General features: G+C 40.8%; 1 long non-coding RNA gene, 1 pseudogene and 1 gene segment (V, D, J or C); 1 reads left to right on the top strand and 2 right to left on the bottom strand.

The window, feature by feature from the left end:
• The window catches only part of LOC148815890 (uncharacterized), a 161,791-nt gene that overhangs the window by 118,684 nt on the left and 21,537 nt on the right, over positions 1 to 21,570 (bottom strand). The window lies entirely within an intron of this gene.
• Positions 1 to 21,570, top strand: part of LOC148815891 (Ig kappa chain V-III region MOPC 321-like) — a 736,297-nt gene that overhangs the window by 700,283 nt on the left and 14,444 nt on the right.
• LOC148815893 (immunoglobulin kappa variable 4-1 pseudogene) lies at positions 5,251 to 14,190 on the bottom strand (annotated as a pseudogene). Its single transcript, XR_016086028.1, has 3 exons — positions 14,120 to 14,190; positions 13,580 to 13,916; positions 5,251 to 5,473 (listed from the first exon to the last, which is right to left on the bottom strand). The product of XR_016086028.1 is annotated as an immunoglobulin kappa variable 4-1 pseudogene (transcript).

Genomic DNA, 21,570 nt, shown 5'->3' with positions numbered 1-21,570 from the left:
AACCATAGTGGGAGACCTCCAAGGAAAACCAGGTTCCTACTGTCAGTTGAGCTGCTGAACCAGAATTTACAAACAATCCCAGAATGCTGCTGGAGCACATGGATGCAGTGCTGTAGGAGCTGCTGTCCTTCAGATGAGACATTTAAATCAAACTCTAAACACTAACCTGAGATTTTGACATGATTGAGGTGAATAACAAACTCGTGATTCTGATCAAGAGAGTGGGAGTGGGAGTTTTAGAGTAATTGATTTCATTACCTGGTCTGTTGTGTACTGAAGGTACCACAGTGGACTGAGGCTGAGAACAGCTGTAGAGCTGCTATAGCTGGACAGGGTCATTACATCATTCACTCATACAGTATACATTCATTCATCTTTGTAAAAAAACATTTTTTGTACATCCCTGAGATGCAGTTACATGCAAAAAGAATCATATTTGCAAAGTGTAAGCACAGCTATATTACAGGGTCCAGTGTGTTGTTACTGAAGGTGACATCATCCTGTAGAGCCCCAGACAGCATACCATTCCCCTGCTAAAAGCTGTAAGCACAATTTATGCACTGAGGTCTGTGAAGACATGTCTGTTGGAATCTGCTGCTGCATCATTCTGAATGATAAATAACAGAATGTTTTTGCATCTTTATCACAGGGATATTCCAAGATTCACACCATGGAGCAAACGTTGTGCCCAAGTTTACCTAATGTTTTCCTGAAGATATTGTCCATCGCTTTTGATTAAATTTATTTCAAAATTCAAATATTGTTCTATTCTAACAGGACATGACAGTTACTGAGATATTTTGCACATTGTTGTGTTAAGTCATTGACACACAATACTCAAGGTTAAGATTCAAACAAAACCAATCTAATGTTGTTTGACTAAGTTAACTTTAGTCCTATTATTTTTAGTCCTATTACTGTATATGTTAAAAACTATATCTATTTCCTTTTCAATAAATTAATTTGTTTTTTCTCATTGTCAATTCTGTAAAGTGTTCCAGACCTAAGACAGTTCTGATAATTTGAAAGTAATTGTTAAGTATTTTTACATCTACTCTGTGATAGAAAGTTTAAAAACTGGCAGGGAGTTCACATTTACACAGCCATCATCACTAAATGAATAAGAACTGATTGATCATATTTTTCACAAATGACAACCCTCCTGTAGCCTGGTTTCGTCAGATATCAGAAGCTGAGCACAGCTGGGCCAGATCAGAACCATATCATTAAAATAAACTCTGAATACTCACCTGCGTTCTTGACATGACTGAGGTTAAGAACTCATGACTCTGTCCCAGAGAGTGGGGGGGTGAGTTTTAGTGTCCTGGATACATTCTGAATAAAATATATATATTTTTATTTTAGGCATTTGTAATTCCCTGCGATGCAGTTGCATGCAAAAAAAATCATATTTGGAAAGTTTAAAGCATAGTTATATCACAAGGTCTAATGTGACCAATGCTGTTACTGAAGGTGATGTCACCCTTGTTGAGCCCCAGTGTTAGAATTTATTCTCCTGCTGTAATGGAGAATAGAGACCCAGTGTAATGGGAGCCGGTCCAGGTTCCCGCGAAGGTAGTTCAAGACCCTATGCAGACAGTATATTCTGTAAGTGGAGAAGGACATCCGGGGAAGGTACAGTAAGTTTAGGATGGGTAGACAGATAGAGGGGTGTGAATACTGTGATCCAGTGCTCGGGGGGCGTGGCAAGGGCAACAAGGTCCATACAGCCCAAAAGGGGGAATCCGGGGAGCAGTCCAAAGTCCAAAACCGGGGATCCATACGAGATGAAACAAACACAGTTAAAATCCAGAACAGGATCCGGAACAGGGAATTAAACCAGGATGACGAGGCCAGGTGAGGTCTCAGATGGTTAGGACACCGTGATGAAGCCTATGCCATCGGATCTCTCCTGGACCCACTGGTAGGTGGTCTTCCGGGCATCTATCTCCCAATGCTGAGCCCAGAAAAGCAGGAATGCCAGGTTTCAATAGTGGGACAAAACAAGATGCAGGTGCACATTATCAACTAAAATACTAAAGGGTCTGAGCGCCCTGTAAGAGGAGGGATGCTGACACCCAGTCTTCTGAAGGAGCTGAGCTCTTTGCTTTCAGGGAAGAGGTGGTGTACAGCTCTGAGCCCTCAAGTGACTGTGATCACATCTAGACAGGGAGAAAACTGCACTCAATACAGTTAACAGCTACTATCTTTTTGGTTAAAATCATTGGTTACTGACAAAAGAAAATCATACATATTAAACTCCATCTCATTACAATAAATCTAATGTTGAAATTCACAATTATTTTATTCCTAATAAGTATGAATTAAAACAATTAGAATTCATTACATTTATAAAAGCTCACAAAATTTACATTTCATTAAGTAAAATTTGATTATTTTTTATGATACGAAGATGAGGATAAGATGAAAGGGAGATGAGGGCGAGGTTGGAGAGAGATCTGGAGCTGAAGAGTAGATTGGGTCAAGGTTAGATTTCTTCAAGAGGGGAGAAACAGCAGCTGTTCTGAGCTGAGAGACACAGCTCCAGTCTCAGGGGATTTATTGATCAGGTCTGTGATAAACTGAATCAGGAGCGGTGAGCAGGGTTTGAACAGAAGCATAGGAACAGGATGCAGGGAGCATGAAGGTGTTTGCATCTTAGAAATAATGGCCGACAGTGCAACAGAAGAGACCCCGTAGCTTGAAAAAGGAATGGTATCTGAAGCAGGAGCTTCAGTGCTGTTGATGTACCTACATGATGATGGACATCATGAGTTGATGTAGGTTTTTGTCTGATAATGGAACTTTTATCCTTAAAAAGTGAAGAAAACTATTGCACCTGTAACGTCCAGTGATTCTGTCAGTATCAATGCGTTTAGTCCTTATCCTGTGTGATGGTTTCCTCCCCCTGAATCAAAAGTCATCATACGCAGACAGTGAGGCAGGAAACAATTAACAAGAACTGAAGAACACACTGGCTGCCCAGATATAATGAAATGATCACACGTTATGGATGGGCATGTGGAGGAGGGAGGGGCTGCTGAGTGAGTTTGGATCAGACCTTGGGCAGAGTGGGGCAGGAAAAGAAACAAACAAAGAAATGCATACTGACAGTTCTCAAATGACACTACAGTAGCTTCCTCCTGACAACCAACTGGAAAAAAAGCTCCTGACAGAGACAGAGACAAACCCCCTTCGTGGAGAACTGACCAACCAAAAGGGGTGAAAAGACCTGAACCTGAACAGATGAGGTGATCTATCTTTCTCTCACAATCCCCCTGACAAAAGATGGACAAAACAAAGGAAACAGTGGTTTTAGAATACCGGTGAAATTTGGAAGGTGATTCTTAATATTAACGTGCTCCAAAGAAATGTGGACTGCAGAGAAATGCAGAACCTCCAGCTTCCTGAGCGTCGAGCACCAGTTTGCTTGCAATACACAACTGTGGCCACATGGTGATGCTCACCTCAACATTGCACTCCTTAACTGTCAGAAATTTGATTAAAAAATGTTATTAAATTTTAAGGATTTAAAATGTGACTTATAAGTGTTGTTTATAAAACAATATTTTGCATATTTATTTGCTAAAATAATTTACATCAAGGGTTGTGAAATTGTTCTGAAATCTTCTTACAAACGGCACTCTTTAAAGACCATTCTATGTTGTTCAAATTTATTTTGTGTAGTCTGGTGAATTGGGTGAATTCTGTTCACAATGACAGGAAGGATCAAAAGATCAAAATACATCCATACCCATACATACTTGACTGTAAACACTGAAAATGTAGTAACAGTGTAAAGATTAAAGAGGTTTTTAAATAATTTAGGGTCAAACTATAAATAGTACAGCTTCTTTTTTTAACAGTGGAGCTTTGAATGCAGCACAAATTAAGAGAGAGGCCCAACCCTTGCAAGAGTGTGGATCAGTCACTGTTCAGCTCTTTCAGAGTCACTGACACACACAGGACAATGATGCCACTGATTCTGCTGCTGGGGACACTGGGGCTCTTCACTCAAGGTGTGGATTAAAGATTATTCTTGCATTCTGGGATTAGGATTATTCTGATTATTGTTATGAAATAAAATGTATTGATAATGTAATGAAAATTATGGCAATTTTTTTTTCAGGGATAACAATACATACATGTTTATAACAATCAATTATTAACAATCTCTAATTTATAACTATTTAATTTCCAGAGTCCAGTGAGCAGACTTTGACTCAGTCTCCAGCTCAGTCTGTTCTTCCAGGAAGCTCTGTCTCTATCAGCTGTACAACCAGTCAGTCTGTTAACAATGAGCTCAACTGGTACCTGCAGAAACCTGGTCAGGCTCCACAGCTCCTGGTTTATCATGTATCAAACCGTTGGTCTGGAATTCCCAATTGATTCACTGGCAGTGGATCTGGAACAGCCTTTACACTGACAATCACTGGAGTCACGGCTGAAGATGCAGGAGAATATTACTGTCAGCAGGACTATAACTTCCCTTTCACACAGTGATACTCGTCTGTACAAAAGCCTCCCTGAGCTCTACAGAAGGACTGAGGCTGAGAACATCTGCAGATCTGCTACAGTTGAACTGAACTGAAAATGTTCATTTAAATTATTAAGATCAGATCACTTTATTGGCCATATACTGTACAGTTTCTTGCATTAGGAATTTGCTTTTTTACATACCCCAGCTTGCTCTACATGAGACACACAGGCAGGGAGAGAGAAGCTTGGGGTCAGAGCACAGGGTCAGCCATTGTACAGTACCTCTGGAGCAGTTGGGGTTAAGGGCCTTGCTCAGGGGCCCAACGGAGTAGGATTCCTCTGCCAGCCACGGGATTTGAATCGGCAACCTTCCAGCCACAGGTGCAGATCCTTAGCCACAGTGCCACCTCTCCACCCATGTCATAAAAACATGTTCCTTAAATAACATTAGCTCAACATTTAGCATGAAAGTATTAGTTATTAAATTGTTGGATTTGTCCTGAAATGTAAATTGTATTGTATTTTGTATATGATACTGTACATGTGTGTTCTCTTTCTTCTTTTTTTCAGCATGGAATAAACCTATTACTTGTAAAATATGTCTGTATCTGCAAATTATTTGTGTGTTTACTAAACGATATGTATTAATGTTGTTCAAACCCAGCTCTTTTCAGTACTGTAGCAGATCTGCAGCTGTTCTCAGCCTCAGTTCCTGTTGATGAGCCAGAACAGCTCCTGTAGAGCTGAGAGAGGATTTTGTAGAGACGTGTATCACTGTGTGAAAACATTACCACTGTGGTAACTCTGACAGTAATAATCTGCAGCATCTTCAGCCTGGACTCCTGTGATGGTCAGAGTGAAGTCAGTCCCAGATCCACTGCCACTGAAATGCTCTGGGATCCCAGACTGACGGATTGTTGCTCCGTGGATGAGGAGTTTAGGAGCTTCTCCAGGTTTCTGATGGTACCAAGCAAGACAAGGGTGATATGAACGACTATAATAACAGTTATTACCCACAGAACTGCTGGTCTTACTTCTCAAAGTGACTGTCTGTGCTTGGAGAACAAATATCTCTGATGGAGTCACAGTAATCTGGCCACTGGAACCTGAAACAAAAAAACAAAACAAATTAATGTACTGTATTACTACTGTATGGTAATTATTTTAGAATGTTAAAATATATGTAATACTTGGAAAAGATCACCTTGGAAATAGTTTCAGTATTAAATAATATAATAAATACTATATATATATAATGTGATATAAAACACCTTTACATTGCAAATCTCTCTGCATTATGTTTCATTGCAATAATTTAATTTCTACTCACCATGAAAGCAGACAAGTGTCCAGATGAAGATGGTGATGAAAGTCATTGTTGCTGTGGGTTCTGTTGCCATGAAAGGCAGCTCTCAGTCATGAAGTGTTAAACTCACAGGGCTATAAACACTCCCAGAGCACTGAAGCATGGGCTGCTAATGCAAAGTGCTTCTTCTATGCAAATTGTCTCCCTTGATAGAGCAGCACTTTTGCCCAAGAGGGAGCTGTAAACACAGTTTGTGCGCTAAAATCTGACACGAAGACATGTCTTCTGGAATCTGGTCCAGCATCATTCTGTATGATAAACAGAACAAGTTTTTTTTACATTTCTTTATCACAGGAATATTCCAGAAGTCACTACAGCTAAAAAAACTTTTTTCAGGAGCCCAATTTTACCACATGTTTTCCTGAAGATGTACAGTAGTCCATTGTTTCTGATTAAATTTACTTTGGGATCTTGTTCTATTCTAACAGCGTATGACAGTAGCTGAAATCTTTTGCTTACTGATACTGTTTAGATAAGACACAGAGTGTGGATGTGTCACTGTTCTGCCCTTTCAGAATCACTGACACACACAGGGCAATGATGCCACTGATTCTACTGCTGGGGACACTGGGGCTCTTTGCTCAAGGTCAGGATTAAAGAAATGGTTTCTCAAATAGACTTTGGCAAATTTAACATTAGTTTTACTGTTTTACTGTAATATTAAACTATGTTTCACAAAAGGGAAATTTAAAGAATACCAATGGAAATGTAGGCACAGAGTGTAAACTCAAAAATGTTTATCACAAGCATTTTTAATTATTATATTATAATAATTTGTCATCATTTTACCTCCAGATTCCAGTGGGCACATTGTTGTGACTTAGTATTTAAATTAAGTATTTCAGAATTTACATTTCAAAGGCTTTGCAATTGAATTACCAAAAATAAATTATAAAAATATAATACAAAAAAAAACATTATAGCCATTATTTGCCATCAGATAAAATATTTGAACAGCTTTTTTTAATTTCTAAATTGTAACGAAAGCGTTCTTTCCAGACCCTATGCAGACGACACAATCCAGGGATGAATGAGGAAAACACAGGGAAAAAAAGCATGCAGGAGTCGGGAATGGAAACAGGGGGCATGTCCATAGTGCCCAGGTGTTCAGGGGGCTGAGTCCGGGGCAAACAATTCAAAACAGAGTCCAATGTGAAATCCAAGAGGAGGCAAAAGTCCAAAGCCGGGCGAAGACAAATAGGATTAAAAACCAGAGTAGGATCCAGTGGAGGGTCAGGGGGAACAAGGGGGGGACGGGACCAGGTGCTCCAGATCCTGGACTCGCTTGTACGGGAACCAATGCAGAGCCCGGAACAAAGTGAGTGTCTGGCTTATGTAGGGAGGCAGGAACAGGGAGCAGGAGCACAAAATCAACACGGAAGTGAAAGAGCCAGAGCGCCCTTAAGGGGGAGGGACTACAATCGTGACATAAATGTCTATTTGTATCTTGTGATATACAGTATATTGTTTCATGCCTTTCCATCAGCTACATTTCCAAAGCAGGAACACAGACATACTGTTAAAGCAGAAGGATGGTGTGTTTTTTCCTGAAGGAGTTTTGCCTGAAACATGATGATACTGTTACTAATGGGGTGTTACAAAAATGGTGAAAATCAGGACCTGACTGAGAGGTTCAGTCAGTATGTGAAATATTTATTCATAACCCCCAACTTGTAAGTGATTTATAGCAATATACCCAAGTGGTTGGTATAATAAGAGGCAAATACTCTCAGGTACTGTGACAGAATGAACAAATTTTAAACAACTGCCCACACTAAATGAATAAGAACATTATGAATATGGTGCTTGGTCTTTTGTTTTATTTTCTGCAATAATCTAAATTATGTCATGTTGTAGTTTGAAGCTCTTTATAGATTCCAGCACACAACTTTGCAGAGAACAGAACTTTAATGCCTTCGACTTACAGGAAGACAGTATTATATCTGTGCTATTCCATATCCTTAATGGTTGCTCATGATAACTCTAATCTTCTCATTAATCCCAAAGAGGCATTCGATTCCTCCTCCGGTTCTACTCATCTCCTCTCTGGAACAAACAGCAATATCCAGTCCTAGTGTCAGTCACTCAGCCCCAGTGTGTCTCTCTGACAAATTCTTCCTGGGAAAACAGAGAACACTACTACTACAATACATTAGTCTTACTACACAAGCCCAGATACCTACACCAGGTCAATCACTCAAACCCTGGAGTGTCTCCCTGAGAAATATCCAGTGTTCTGCTGTAGTATTTCAGTTTAATCTAGAGGCCTACATACAGTACTATACTGTATCTACACCAGGTCTCTCATCTCAGCCTTCACTACAGTAACCAGGCAAAAGCTAACAACAGTTCTTTTTGGACATCTACAGCAGGTGCTGTACTTTAAGTTGACCTGGTTTGGATAACTTGTTTTCATAATCTTCCTAAAATTGCTTTATGCAGTAATTCTGACTCTGGGAACTGGGAACTATTTCACTTTAAAAGTTCTTTTAACTTAATACTCACACTGCCACCAAATAATTATTTCCTGTGAAAGGTCTGAACGTTTGAAGTGAAACTGATAAATGAAGTAATCAAAATGACACCTTCTTGCTAACCAGGCTCCTCTCCATTGTTCTCTTTGTTTAGATGAACCCTGTGTGTCAGGTAGAGGCAGTGGGCTGGTACAGTAGTTGGACGCTGGGCTGCTCAGTTACAAGGCTGCGGACTTTCAATCTGGGTTCAAATCAATGAACAGTAAATTATGATCAAGGGAAAGACACCAACTCATAATGAGATTAACATGGGGCAACTTTACCATTTTGTGAACTAGAAACAGAAAACTCAGCAAGTAATAGACAGCAGTCTGTGAGGCCTTGTTATCAAAAGCCACTGGCCATCTACACACGCAGGCAGTGCCAGGGTGACCAGGGAAGGACACAAACTCCCAGACATTGATCCTGTGGACACCTGGGAAAATGCGAAAAACGTAGTTATGAGAACAAACTGGGTGAGAACCAAGGACACATCAAGAAAGCCACAGACACGGGAGATCTGAGAGCAGGTCAAGACAGGGCAGGCAGGGAATCCAAACAAGGCATAGCTCAGGGAACACAGGAGGAGACGACAGCAACACAGGTACACAGGAAGAAAAGCAATAAGCCAGGGAACATGTGTCACGATTGTAATCCCTCCCCCTTAAGGGCGGTCCGGCTCGTCAATATTTTAGTTGATTTTGTGCACCTGCTCCCTGTTCTAGCCCTTCCCTACAGAAGCCAGATGCTCACTCTGTTCCGGGCTCTGCATTGGAAGACAGACGCCCCTAGGCCTGCCTACCACCAAGTCCCCCTAAGTCCGCGGCTTGAGGGCATAGGCCTCCTATCGGCCCTCTGAACCAGCTGAGTCCAGCACAGGTGACATTGTGGTTCTCTTAATAATAAAGAGATTCAAACAAACCCAACCTTTTGAGAAACACAGAACCTACAGTGCTGCTGCTTGGTTCCAAGACACAACAGTGGCCACAAAGAGGTGCTAATCTCAACATTGCACTCCTTAACTGCTATAATTCCATCCATTTTCTAACTATTTCATCCAATTCAGTGTCTCAGGAAGCCAGAGCCTATCTCAGCAAGCAACAGGTGCAAGGCAGGATACAGATTGGACAGGATGACAGCTCATTGTGGAGCACACATAGACACAAATTACATACTGTAGACAGTAAATGAAGGAAATTACTACTGTCCGAAGAGCTTTAGCTTCCATTTCATACATTGATACAGTACACACCTGTGCAAAAACCTCTTTCTACTGAACAGGAGAAGGTGTGGTTAATTAAAAGAAACCACAGATGACTGAGGCTGAGAGCAGCTACAGAGCTGCTATAATAGCTCTTAACTCAACGTTGATATAAAACTATGTATTGCTAAATTTGTGGACCTCTATTTTCACTGCAATGTGAATGTACCATTGCATTGGGTTTTTTATTGATAGATGGAGAGCAAGCTGGGGTATGCGAAAAGACAATTCCTAATGCAAGAAATTGTAAAGGGTTAATAAAGTGATGATATTATGTTATTTCTTCTTTGTATCTCTGTCTTTTGTACCACAAAGAATTCTTAAAAAGCCTAATCAATAAAGAGTTGGTTTGGCTACAGTATAAAGCTGATTTTAGACTTTCACTTTGTGTCCTTTGCTCTTGTTTAATCATATTAAAATCACCATTGTCTTAACTTGGCAGTTGAATTTTGAGATCAGTGTCAAAGGGCTGGAATTTATTTTCCTGGAAATCAATGTGTCCACAAAGGACTTTGGCAAAAACCACTAAATTTGTCTTTTGCTTCTCCTGCAGCTTCTGTTTTTCTGATCTGATATATTTTCTAACAGTATGGTTCACCACCTGTGAAGATTTAAGAACAAAAGCAATGTCCTGTATTGAATCCTGTGCTGTGTGTGGGTCCACTGGTTGCTCAGGGAGATCTGAAAGCCTGTAAGGAGTTTAGGATGAGGCACCTATGAATTGCTAGGGGCTAGTCAGTAGTCTAGAGGAGGTAGCCATTGGGCACGTTGAGCTTGTTTGGTTGCTATTATCTCAGTGATCTGAGAAGCTCTCGTGGCTGTTTCTTGAAAGAAACCATATTGGCTTCACCAACACAGCCGGAAAGATTACTTCCTCTTTGGGTAAATAACTGTCTCCTGTTCTCAATAAAAATGTAAAAAATCTTATCTGTGATAGAAACATTCTCCATCTTGATTCTCTTAGGTACAGATTTATCAATGACCAAATGAAAAAGCTATCTGTCTGTGTCTAACATATCAACATACGATATTGTTGTGCCAAACAAAGGGCATCAGCCAAGAGTTTGTGTGTTGAAAATCGTCTTTATTTCATATGCATATGGGAGCCATGCTGTTGTACGCAAGACTCAAAAGCCAATGCTTACAGTGCTCTTTTATACAGTGAAACAAACGATACAAGATACACTCCCACATGACTCTCTGCTTGCATTGTGGCTATATATGGTCATTCTAGGAAGCTGACCAGTACATATATTTTCTTTACTGCCGACTTGTGTAACAAGCAGCCCCTTCTGCTGAATAGGTCATTTTTTCCAGGAGAAGTCACTCGGTCATTTCCCTGAGAACTATGCCAGCTATGCGTAAAGACACCACGCAGCTACACTACACTATGTTATCTTTTGAGATCAGACAACCTGAGACGGAGTTAGTAAAATATAAGTAAAGAGATACATAGTCAACAATATATAATACAAACTTTTAGTAACTGTTTTAGTTAATTCCCTCAGTATTCTGTTCAGACTCAAGGTCTTGGCATTATTCAGAATGGCCACTCCAGTTATCCTGAACAGTGAAAGTCACCTTCATCCTCAGGAAACTTCTGTTCCTGAAAGCTCATTTACTCCACCAGAATCTTTTTGCCTTTATTCAGTGCCTTTACAACCCTTGTTCACACACAGAGAACTTTCAATTGATGTGTCACTAGAAACATTCACCTATAAGAAACTCTTCAGATGTTTTGCTTTCAAGCATCAAGTAAGGATCCCCTCCATAAAATTACCAAATCAGATCTAATTTTCATTCTAATAAGACTTAAGATATTACAGCTGAGGAAACCATTCCTTCCCTTTCAGCTGTTTCTGAAAGCTACAGTGGTTTATTATTTTGTTTCAAGTAACAAAACCAAAGTAACTTATTCACCATTTTTTATGTTATCCTCACACAAAATAGATCAAACTGATGCTAGGGGGAAGTTATATTTTTCACAACTTATACAAATTAAAGGAATCATTAGACATTAAAGTTGAGACATTTTCTTCTCAATGCTAAACAAGGTGATTGTTTTTTGTTGTGTGGAGCAGGTTGGCCAATTTTCACGATTTGTGTAGTTGCTGTTGGGACTGTATGCATCTAAATAGTGAATTATTTTTTGTTAGGCATTGTTAAAGTGCATATTTTATTTAATATTAATATTCATATACAGTTTGCAGTGTTTCCTTTCTTGAGAAATTGTTTACACAGCAACCTTATAAAGAATATATGCAGCAGCTTTTACTGTCTGAATCGGACACAACTCCTTCTAAATTCTAAATTCTGCTTCTGATCAATCAGATACAATATTTTCTGAGTTTTCCTCTAGTTCATCAGTGGTGCATGAGTTGAGCTCAACTCAAACATAATTAAAAGAGAACCTACACAGAAGAAAACACAATTATTTCTGTGATTCATTTATTATGTCTGCATAAAAAGAGCCCAAGAAAGTGTTTAAGATCACCAGCTTTAACTCAGATTAGAGACAATATTTTTCCAGCTCTGACTTGTCAGACATTAAGACATCTTTAAACCCAGGCAGAATGTACTATAAAAAATAATTTCCACTACCTTGTAAAGACCAGGGGTGTGAAGTAACAAAGTAGAACTACATCACCACACTACCTAAGTACATTTTTCTGAGATCTGTCCTTAAGTATTTTATTTTCTGGGATAGTTTCACTTTTACTAAAGAATGAAGCTTTAGAAGAAACAATACTTTTTCTCTGCTACACTTCCCAGAAGAATCTTTATTTTTCGTTCTCTCTGGGATACTGATGTTTCCAATGGCAGAGATTCTGATTGAGTAAAGCAGAGGCACCTGAACAATGCTAATGTTCTGAAACCAAGTTTTTTTTTTAAATAACCACTCAATAAACACCACAATGGACTACAGGGCATCCCAGTTTAACATTTGTTAAAGGGCTTTATAAAACATGTATGTTAAGCAGGAAATTATTTTCCCAGAGGAAATTATGGAAATAGGGTTAATATTGACCGGAATGATGTTAACTGACTTATTCTCCAAAAGAACCAATGTATTTCAACCGTAATAGGGAGCAGAACATAACGATTTGAGTCTACAGTAGTATCACTTTTTTTTGTGAAAACAGAATGATTACCGTAATGTCATATTAAGCTGAGCACTTCAATGTAATTTAACCATATTTGAAACAGATACATGAATGGAATATACAGTAAATGGTAGCATTGACGTGCTCTGTCTCCCTCTACTGGTCAGAAATAATAATTGCAGTCTGTCTGTTTGCGGTTCTGTGGTGATAAACAAGTTTGAAGTAAAAACGTCCATAGTTTCAGTTTCTCCAAACTGCTACTTCATTGATCAATTAGAAACCTTCAACAGTAGCTTCTGAGCTCTGCCTTTATAAATGTAGTTGATTGGATTGCAACTTGACAATAAGTATCACAGTATAAAAAAATACACATTTAGAAATGTTAAATATGTATTGAAATATTTTCTCTGATGGCATTTATTAGCCAAATGTTAATTAGCGTTATTTCTTTTTTTAATTTTCAGTGTCATAACATTTTAAGTTTCATAACTTAAATGTATCTACTTAAATGTGCTGTATAAGTAATCATCTAAATATATCTAGATGCAGGAGATTGTTACTGTCAGAAGTTGGTAGCCTCTCAAACAGTCTGTACAAAAACCTCAGCTCTAAAGGAGCTATTTAATATTTAATTTTACATTAAAATTATTTAACATTAATATTTATATTTAATAACTTAAATATATCTACAACTTATTTATGTGTGCTAATTACAACAACATTTATAAATGTTGTACAAACTCAGCTCTGTTCAGTGTGATTGTAGCAGCTCTGCAGCTGTTCTCTATGATTCCTGTTGATGAGCCAGAGCAGCTCCTGTAGAGCTGAGGGAGGTTTTTGTACAGACATGTATCACTGTGTGAACACACCACTGCTGTAGCTCTGACAGTAATAATCTCCTGCATCTTCAGCCTGGACTCTTGTGATGGTCAGAGTGAAGTCAGTCCCAGATCCGCTACCACTGAAACGACCTGGGATCCCAGACTGACGGCATGCTGCTGCATAGATCAGGAGTTTAGGAGCTTCTCCAGCTTTTTGATGGTACCAAGCAAGACAGGGGCCCATTGAGCTGCTGCTACTACAATAACAGCTACTCAGAGAACTGCTGGTCTTACACCTCACAGTGACTGTCTGTCCAGGGAGAATAGATGTCACTGATGGAGTCTGAGTCACAGTAACCTGTCCACTGGACTCTGAAACAAAATAAACAAACAAATGATTTAGTAGAAATACAATCTGATTATTTTAAAATGCCTGGAATGCCTAGTACAGATTTGTGCAATCACCTTGCAAACCTTTCAATCCAGTTTCTGGACGTAGAAAATAATACAAAATAACTTTACATTGTAAATTTCCGTGTGTTGTGTTACATTGCAATAATTTAATTTCTACTCACCATGAAAGCAGACAAGTGTCCAGATGAAGATGGTGATGAAGGTCATTGTTGCTATGGGTTCTGTTGCCATGAAAGGCAGCTCTCAGTCGTGAAGTGTTAAACTCACAGGGCTATAAACACTCCCAGAGCACTGAAGCATGTGCTGCCAATGCAAAGTGTCTCTTCTATGCAAATTGTCTCCCTTGATAGAGCAGGACGTTTACAGAAGAAGAGCTGTAAACACAGTTCATGCACAAAGGTCTGTGAAGACATGTCTACTGGAATCTGGTCTTGCATCATTCTGAATGATTCTGTAAATACAAGGTTTTTGTATCTTTATCACAGGAGTATTCTAGGAGTCACTACAGCTAACAAATCTTGTTATCAGTTTTCCTCATGTTTTCCTGAAAATAGAGTCCATTGTTTCTGATTAAATTAAATTGTGTTTAGTTAAGACTCACAGTGTGGATCAGTCACTGTTCAGCCCTTTCAGAGTCACTGACACACAGGACAATGATGCCACTGATTCTACTGCTGGGGACACTGTGGCTCTTTGTTCAAGGTGAGGACTGAAACAAAAATCAGTCTAGTATTTCATTTTAGTCTTACTGTCTTAATACTAACAGAAACCATAATCACAATAGCTAAATAAAAAAAGAAAAATGAAATACAGTATATGGAAATGTAGCAAATATGTTTTATTATGCAAATCAATACACACATATTCACAGCAAGAAAGCATTAATTCATTATTTGTTACTATTTCATTTCCAGTTCTGTTTCCAGATATTTCTGATTCAATCTGTGTCTCAGAGTTGTCCGCTAGTTATAGCATCCTGGACTGGTATTTACAGAAAAATCCACAGCTTCTAGTTCTAGGCAACAAACCGTCAGTCTGGGATTCCTGATTGATTTACTGGCAGTGGGTCTGGAACAGCCTTTACACTGAAAATCACTGGAGTCCAGGCTGAAGCCCACTGGATCTGTTAAGATGACAGTCAGATGGCACAAGAGCCTGGAGATACTGAAACTCTTGACTTTTTTCCTTCTGATGTTCAAACAGAACCATAACAAGCAGCGCCAACTGCTTGAGACAACTACAAGAGATAAGAGGCACACAGATAATGTCATTACTATTGTCACGACTATAGTCCCCCCTCCTTAAGGGTGCTCCAGCCCTTTCACTAAAGACTTCATTCTCTGCACCTGTTTCCCATACCCTGCCCACCTTAAAAGCCAGGCGCTGACGCTCTTCCGGGCTCTGCATCTGATTTCCGTATCGTGCGAGTCCGGGACCTGGAAGCGCCTGGTCCCGTTAAGGTTTTAATCTCGGTTCCCGGTCCTGTTCCCTGTCTGCCGGTTCCGACCCGGCCTTCGTGTTTTAATTCTTTGTTCTGATGGATCTCCTGGTTTTGGACTTACCCTTGTGTTTTGGATATTCCCTAAGGACTTCTGTTTTGGATTGTTCGCCTCGGCCACACCTCCCCCGTGCACCAGCGCACCTTGGACACACCCCCTGTCTTCAGCCCCGTTTTCCTGCATGACGTTTCCCTAGTGTTTCCCCACTCCGTCGGACTGTGTCGTCCGCATAGGGTCCGGAAAGAACTGTTCGTTACAACTATCACCGTTTAACAACACATTAAGTCAATCAAACAGCCTGTACTTCTCAGAGAAGTCAACTCAGTTGTTGGCATTTATCTGCTTTTAGCCAATGATGTAAAAACTGCTTTCTGAGAAAATGAAGGATTGGTGTTTGAAAAATCATGGAACAAATGCTGTTTTTAATCATTTACTATAAATATCTATTCATTTTCTAACCTCTCTAATCCAGTCAGTATTATTAATTAATACAAGGCCACAGGAGAACCGGAGCTTATCCCCGCAAGCAATGGGTGCAAGGTGGGATACATCTTGGATGGGACACCAGTGCTATCTTGTTTGAAAGCAGGTGATGATTTCAAATGGTTCTAAAAGTTATAACTGACTATAAATGGTCATACAGTACAGTTTGTTTCCCTTGGAAAGAAAAGGTAATGCGTCTTATCTGTCAGGAAACAATCACCATGATTAAAGAATACAACACAAAAAGGCACTATGAGACAAAACATCAGGCTGGCTCATTTCAGGCTTTGTTTTAAGAATACACAGGAGATGGACAAAGGAAAAAATTGGAACAGTTGAAAAAGTCGATTCAGTGGCAGCAGAAAGCATTTAAGTGAAAATTCAAAGAAAATATATTGGCTACCCGAGCTAGTTATTGAGTATCACAGCTTCTAGCAGCAGCTGGCAAACCCTTCATGGATGGTGAGTTTATTAAGCAGTGTATGCAAGAGGTCGCGGAGGAGATGTGCCCGGAGAAACCTATTCCAATTGGTGAGTTTATCAGCTAGATCGAGGATTTCACTCAGATGGCACGGCAAGAGTAGTAAAAATTTTTTAATGGCTCTTGCTCTAAAAAGTTTGACGACCACCGTTCTAGAGCACCACCATTAGAAAAGCAGGATAACGAAGACAGGGCAGAATTTGCAAACCGAGTCAGATCAAGTGATCCTGTTTCACCGTGCGAAACAGGAAATTCTAGATCGAAAAGAATAGCTAAGTGGTCAGTGAGACATTTGACTTACAGAAGTGTAAGAGAATGGTATGCTCTATGGAAATGAACCCATTGACTGAATAAGCAGGAATAGTCCTTGTAATGTTGCCATCGCCAAAATGTAAATGTAGTGGCTCTCTGAAGGCACCAGTTCTGTAGGGTTTGGGCATTTACTGAGACAATTATTAATTGTAGCAGTAAATCACAAAGTTGATTCTTTTGATGGCTTTAGAATCCAACCATGCGATATAGTTCAAACAACGCACACACACAGGTACTAATACACGAGGATACATTTATTAATACATAGAATATGCATGTAAACCTAACAGATCTTATCAAGAGGGTTATCAGAATACAAAAGATATATAATCAATCAGTTACAAAGTGTTACATATATCAAGAGGACATACATTCAGTATATCATTCATTTAGACCGTTTCATAAATGAACTTGGTTATAACGTCTACATTAGATACTCAAAACAAGTACATAACTCTTAGGAATTAAATTGATATCAACTGGTTGGGATAACAATTGAATTCTCGAGCAGTAATGCAGTGAAGTTGAATACTCATCCAATCTTTGGGGATTCAGATCTCCTGCGGGCACAAAGAAACAGTTGCAGGCTGTTGCTGTCCAATCCGCGCTCTCTGGCTGCGTGCTGTGCGGCTTGCGACGGTGCGCTGCTGATGTTCACTGACCGGCTAGTTAGTGTTGGCTTTAACTAGCAAAGTTTGCACACAGGAGAAAAGATGACTGTGAGTCCCAGCAAGTCAGGAAGAGGACCGGTTCGTTCCTGATGAAGAGCTAGTTCTGAATAGTGATTCAGCTGTCCACAGTTCCGACCTGTTCATGAGGCCTGCTGCTGGTGCTAACCTTGGGTGGATCCTCTGGTTACTCTCTGGCAACCTCCGCTCTAGACTCTTAGAACAAAGGAAAGTTCTGGCACTCGGACACACTGGCCGTTCCGTGGTTGTCCGGGCTGAGTCTCAGGATGGTCAGGAGGCGCGCTGCGAGAATGTCCTGCCCTTGGGAGCCTTCTGCTCCTGGGCCGTCCTGCCCTGGAATTCTCCTTTGAATTCCCTTTAGAAAAGTCCACAGAATTCTCCTGAATCCCTTCTTGAATCTCTCAGGCTCTCTGTGTTGCCTGTTTTTACCTGGAGGAACTTCAGCTCGTTGATTGGCTGAAAGTTCCATGGGCATCAGAGTCCCACGTGGGTTACTCGGCCCTACCAGTCCCTGATTGGTTGATCAAGGTGAGATATGAGTCACTTACTCCTGACACTTAGGAATGCAGTCCAGATGTCCAACTGGCACTCCCTAGACAGATAGGCACCAATGGATGACCATTGATCATGATAGCCAGGCTTAGCTAAGCGCATCCCCCTTTGGGAGCTGTCCTAGGAAACCTTATCAAAGGAACCTTAAATCAGCCTGGACACCACAGAGATGAACCACAGAGATGAACAGAGAAATTGGGCCTCATTTGGGAAAGCTCAGAAACACTTAATTCTGCCTTATTAATAAGCCTCGCCGCTACATCCTATAAATCTCATAATTCACAAGGTTCAGAATTTAAATGTTCCCCTTTTTTCTTCATCAACTCTTAATACACAGAAGGACAAATTATCAGCTTGTGCTGGCTGGGCTACTCCAACAACCTGGCTATTTAGTCTTTTAGCGTGAAGCTCCAGAACAAGGCCGTGCCCGTCAACATCTTTCTGCTCATTAGTCCAACCTGTGCTCCTGGACTTGAGCATTTTCCTCTTCATCCCTCCACCTGCTGTTGCTTGAGCTTCATCCCTGCCCTTGATACTCAGCTCAACATCAGCCATCAGCAGACAGAGAGAGACATTGGTTTGGTCTTGTGCTCTTCATCCCTCCACCTTCTGTTGCTTGGGCTTCATCCCTGCCCTTGACACGCAGCTCAATGTCAGCCATCAGCAGACAGAGAGAGCCTGTCATGCCCAGTACACCTAGAGGGGGTGCTCTACTTCTCTCCTGTTCCTAGTTCCCTGTGATTATTCATGTCTTTCTGATGTGTCTTGTTGTGTAGCCTATTTACTTCCTGCTTCTGCTCTGCTCCTCGCTCAGCATTGAGGTTCGGATGTCCTGAGACCTGCCTAGCACCAGGTCACTCCTGTCCATGGCCTGACGGCATAGGTTTCTATATGGCATTTCCTGAACAGCTGAGCCGGGGCTAAACCCCATCTCGCCGCTACGCATAGGGTCTATTTTCGCTCTCTTGCCATTCCACGGTTCATCTTTTCCAACATCCATAACAGAGCCATTGGCCTGGTCTCATCCTCTTCATCCCTCCACCTTCTGTTGCTCAATATCAGCTGTCAGCAGACAGAGAGAGCCATTGGCCTGGTCTTGTCCTCTTCATCCCTCCACCTGCTGTTGCTTGAGCTTCATCCCTGCCATTGACACTCAGCTTAACATCAGCAGACAGAGAGAGCCATTGGCCTGGTCTTGGGCACCTTTGGTGTTTAACTCCTCCACTTCCTCCCCTACAATATCTCTACATACTGTGAGATCTAAGAGGATAGAGCCTGTGCTGGAGAACAAATGCTCTCCTCCTGAGCATCTTCAATGCCTGCTCGGATCTCATCATCTCTGTCTTCTCTTCTGCTTTCCAGGAGACCTTCAGACCTTCACAAAGGTTTTAAACATCTCAATAAAGAGGCAAACTGCCCAGTCTAACTCCCTGGGACATCCCTAAATTCCTCCACCAAAATATTCACTGGGCTGTGGGTGTGGCTCAAAGTTTTAAAGTAAATTCTGACTAATATTATTTTTACAGTGCAAGATTTAGACCAATATCCTTTTACACTTTTATTTTCCTAGATGTTTTTAAGAGACAACAATAGAAGAGGCATTAACAGATAAGCATATCTGATTGCTAAATTCATTTAAAGCAATTAATTAATCAAAGATATACATAGTAATCAACATAAATGTTCCAAAACTTTTCCACAATTTACTTATAATGAGAAACAGAACTGATTTAATTTAAAAAGTATTCATACCCCTTGTACTTGCTTAAACTCACACAGGTGGAATATCATACATTACCTCAAAAGTTACACAATTTCTTGATTGACTCCACCAGTGTAAGAAATTACTGGATCACCTGTTGTCAATTCTTTTGTAAATATAAATACCCCTCTCTCTGTAAGGTGTTACAGCATGGTAGAGACTTTCTGCAAGAAGTCAGAGATATTATTATAGAAAGGGGGAGGAATCTGGTGAAGGGTACAAGACTATTGCCTCAGTGGAGCTCAGTGGAGTCCATTGCACAGAAGTGGAAGACTATGAAACTACAGCCACACTGCCAAGATCAGGCCACCCCCCTAAACTTAGTTGCTGGACTAGAAGGGCACTTATCAGAGAGGCTACTGCGAGGCCAACTGTGACACTGAACGAGCTACAGAATGTAACGAAACGTAGTTCTGGACCCTATGCAGATGGTATAATCTGGAATTAAGTGGAAAAGGACGACGTGGAGGAGATGACGAGGGTCAGGAGGGATTGACAGACAGGGGGGCGTGATGATGGTGAACTGGTGTTCGGGGGGCGAAGCCAAGGCGAACAAGTCCAAGGATTCCAGGGAGGAAATCTGGGGCAGAGTCCAAAAGTCCAAACGGGGTGATCCAGCCGAGACGTGACAAAACAGAGTAAAAAACTGGAACGGGATCCGGTACAGAGACAGGGAATAAAAACAGGATGACGAGGCCAGGCGCTCCTAGCCCCGGACTCAGCTGGGTCAGGATGCCGATAGGAGGCCTATGCCCTCAAGCCGTGGATGTAGGGCGACTTGATGGTAGGCGGGCCTCCGGGTGTCCATCTTCCACTGCAGAGCCCACAGTAGCGACAGCGCCCAGCTTAAATAAGGAGTGGCAGGTTTGGGGGCAGGTACACGTAATTAGAAAAATAAGAAAGAGCTGGAGCACCCTTAAGAGGAGGGATTACGATTGTGACACATAAGTTAGTGGCTGTGATGGAAGTTAATGTACATAGGTCAACAAGGCTTTCTACAAAAACAGCGTCTGTGGGAGAGTTGCAAGGAAGGAGCCCTGGTTGAAAAAAAAAACCCATATCCTAGCCTGCAAAGAGTTTGTAAAAACCCATCTAGAAGATACTGCAGGGACGTGGCAAAAAGTCTTGCGGTCTGATGAGACAAAAGTGGAACTTTTTGGCTTGAATGCTTAACTGTTTGTATGGCTCAAATCAAACTCTGCACATCAGCCAGGTTACACCATCCCCTCTGTGAAGTATGGCGGTGGCAACATCATGTTATCAAGATCAATGGGAAGATGAATAGTGTATATCGCTGACAAATCCTGGACAAAACCCTGGTACCCCCTGCCAAAAAGCTCAAACTGGGGAGGACGTTTGTCTTTCAATTAATAGACAGACTAGATAGGCTTCAAATGAGTGGAGGCCTTTGAGCCGTTATGTTCATATTTTCATTGGCACATGTATATTTCTTCCACGATTACATTTCAAATGTAGAAGTACAGTAACTAAGGACTCCATTTACTGTCTATGGCTTACAATCCTTTCAAATTCAAAGTTGGGCTTTACTTATAAACATTATTAAGCCCCTTCAAAAAAGAGAGGGCTACATGTCCATATTAAATAATCACAGCTGTATTCATATTTGTTCACCCCAAAGGATTGCAAAGAGCCTTATAAATATGAGGGCAGCTCTTCTGCTCCAGCTACCCAACTGCACAGCAGATCAGGTGCCGATGTGAGAAATTACATCATCAGCTGAACTAAAATTAAATAAGGAGAGGGCAGATTGTGCAAGCCCTGCTCCTTATTGAATTACCACATAGATAAATAAAAGAGACACAGATTAACATTT

This window comes from Atractosteus spatula, chromosome 24 (genome assembly GCF_055471065.1).
Source record: "Atractosteus spatula isolate fAtrSpa1 chromosome 24, fAtrSpa1.hap1, whole genome shotgun sequence".
In the NCBI taxonomy this organism is placed as follows: domain Eukaryota; kingdom Metazoa; phylum Chordata; class Actinopteri; order Semionotiformes; family Lepisosteidae; genus Atractosteus; species Atractosteus spatula.
This window is presented reverse-complemented; position numbering and strand designations above follow the sequence as displayed.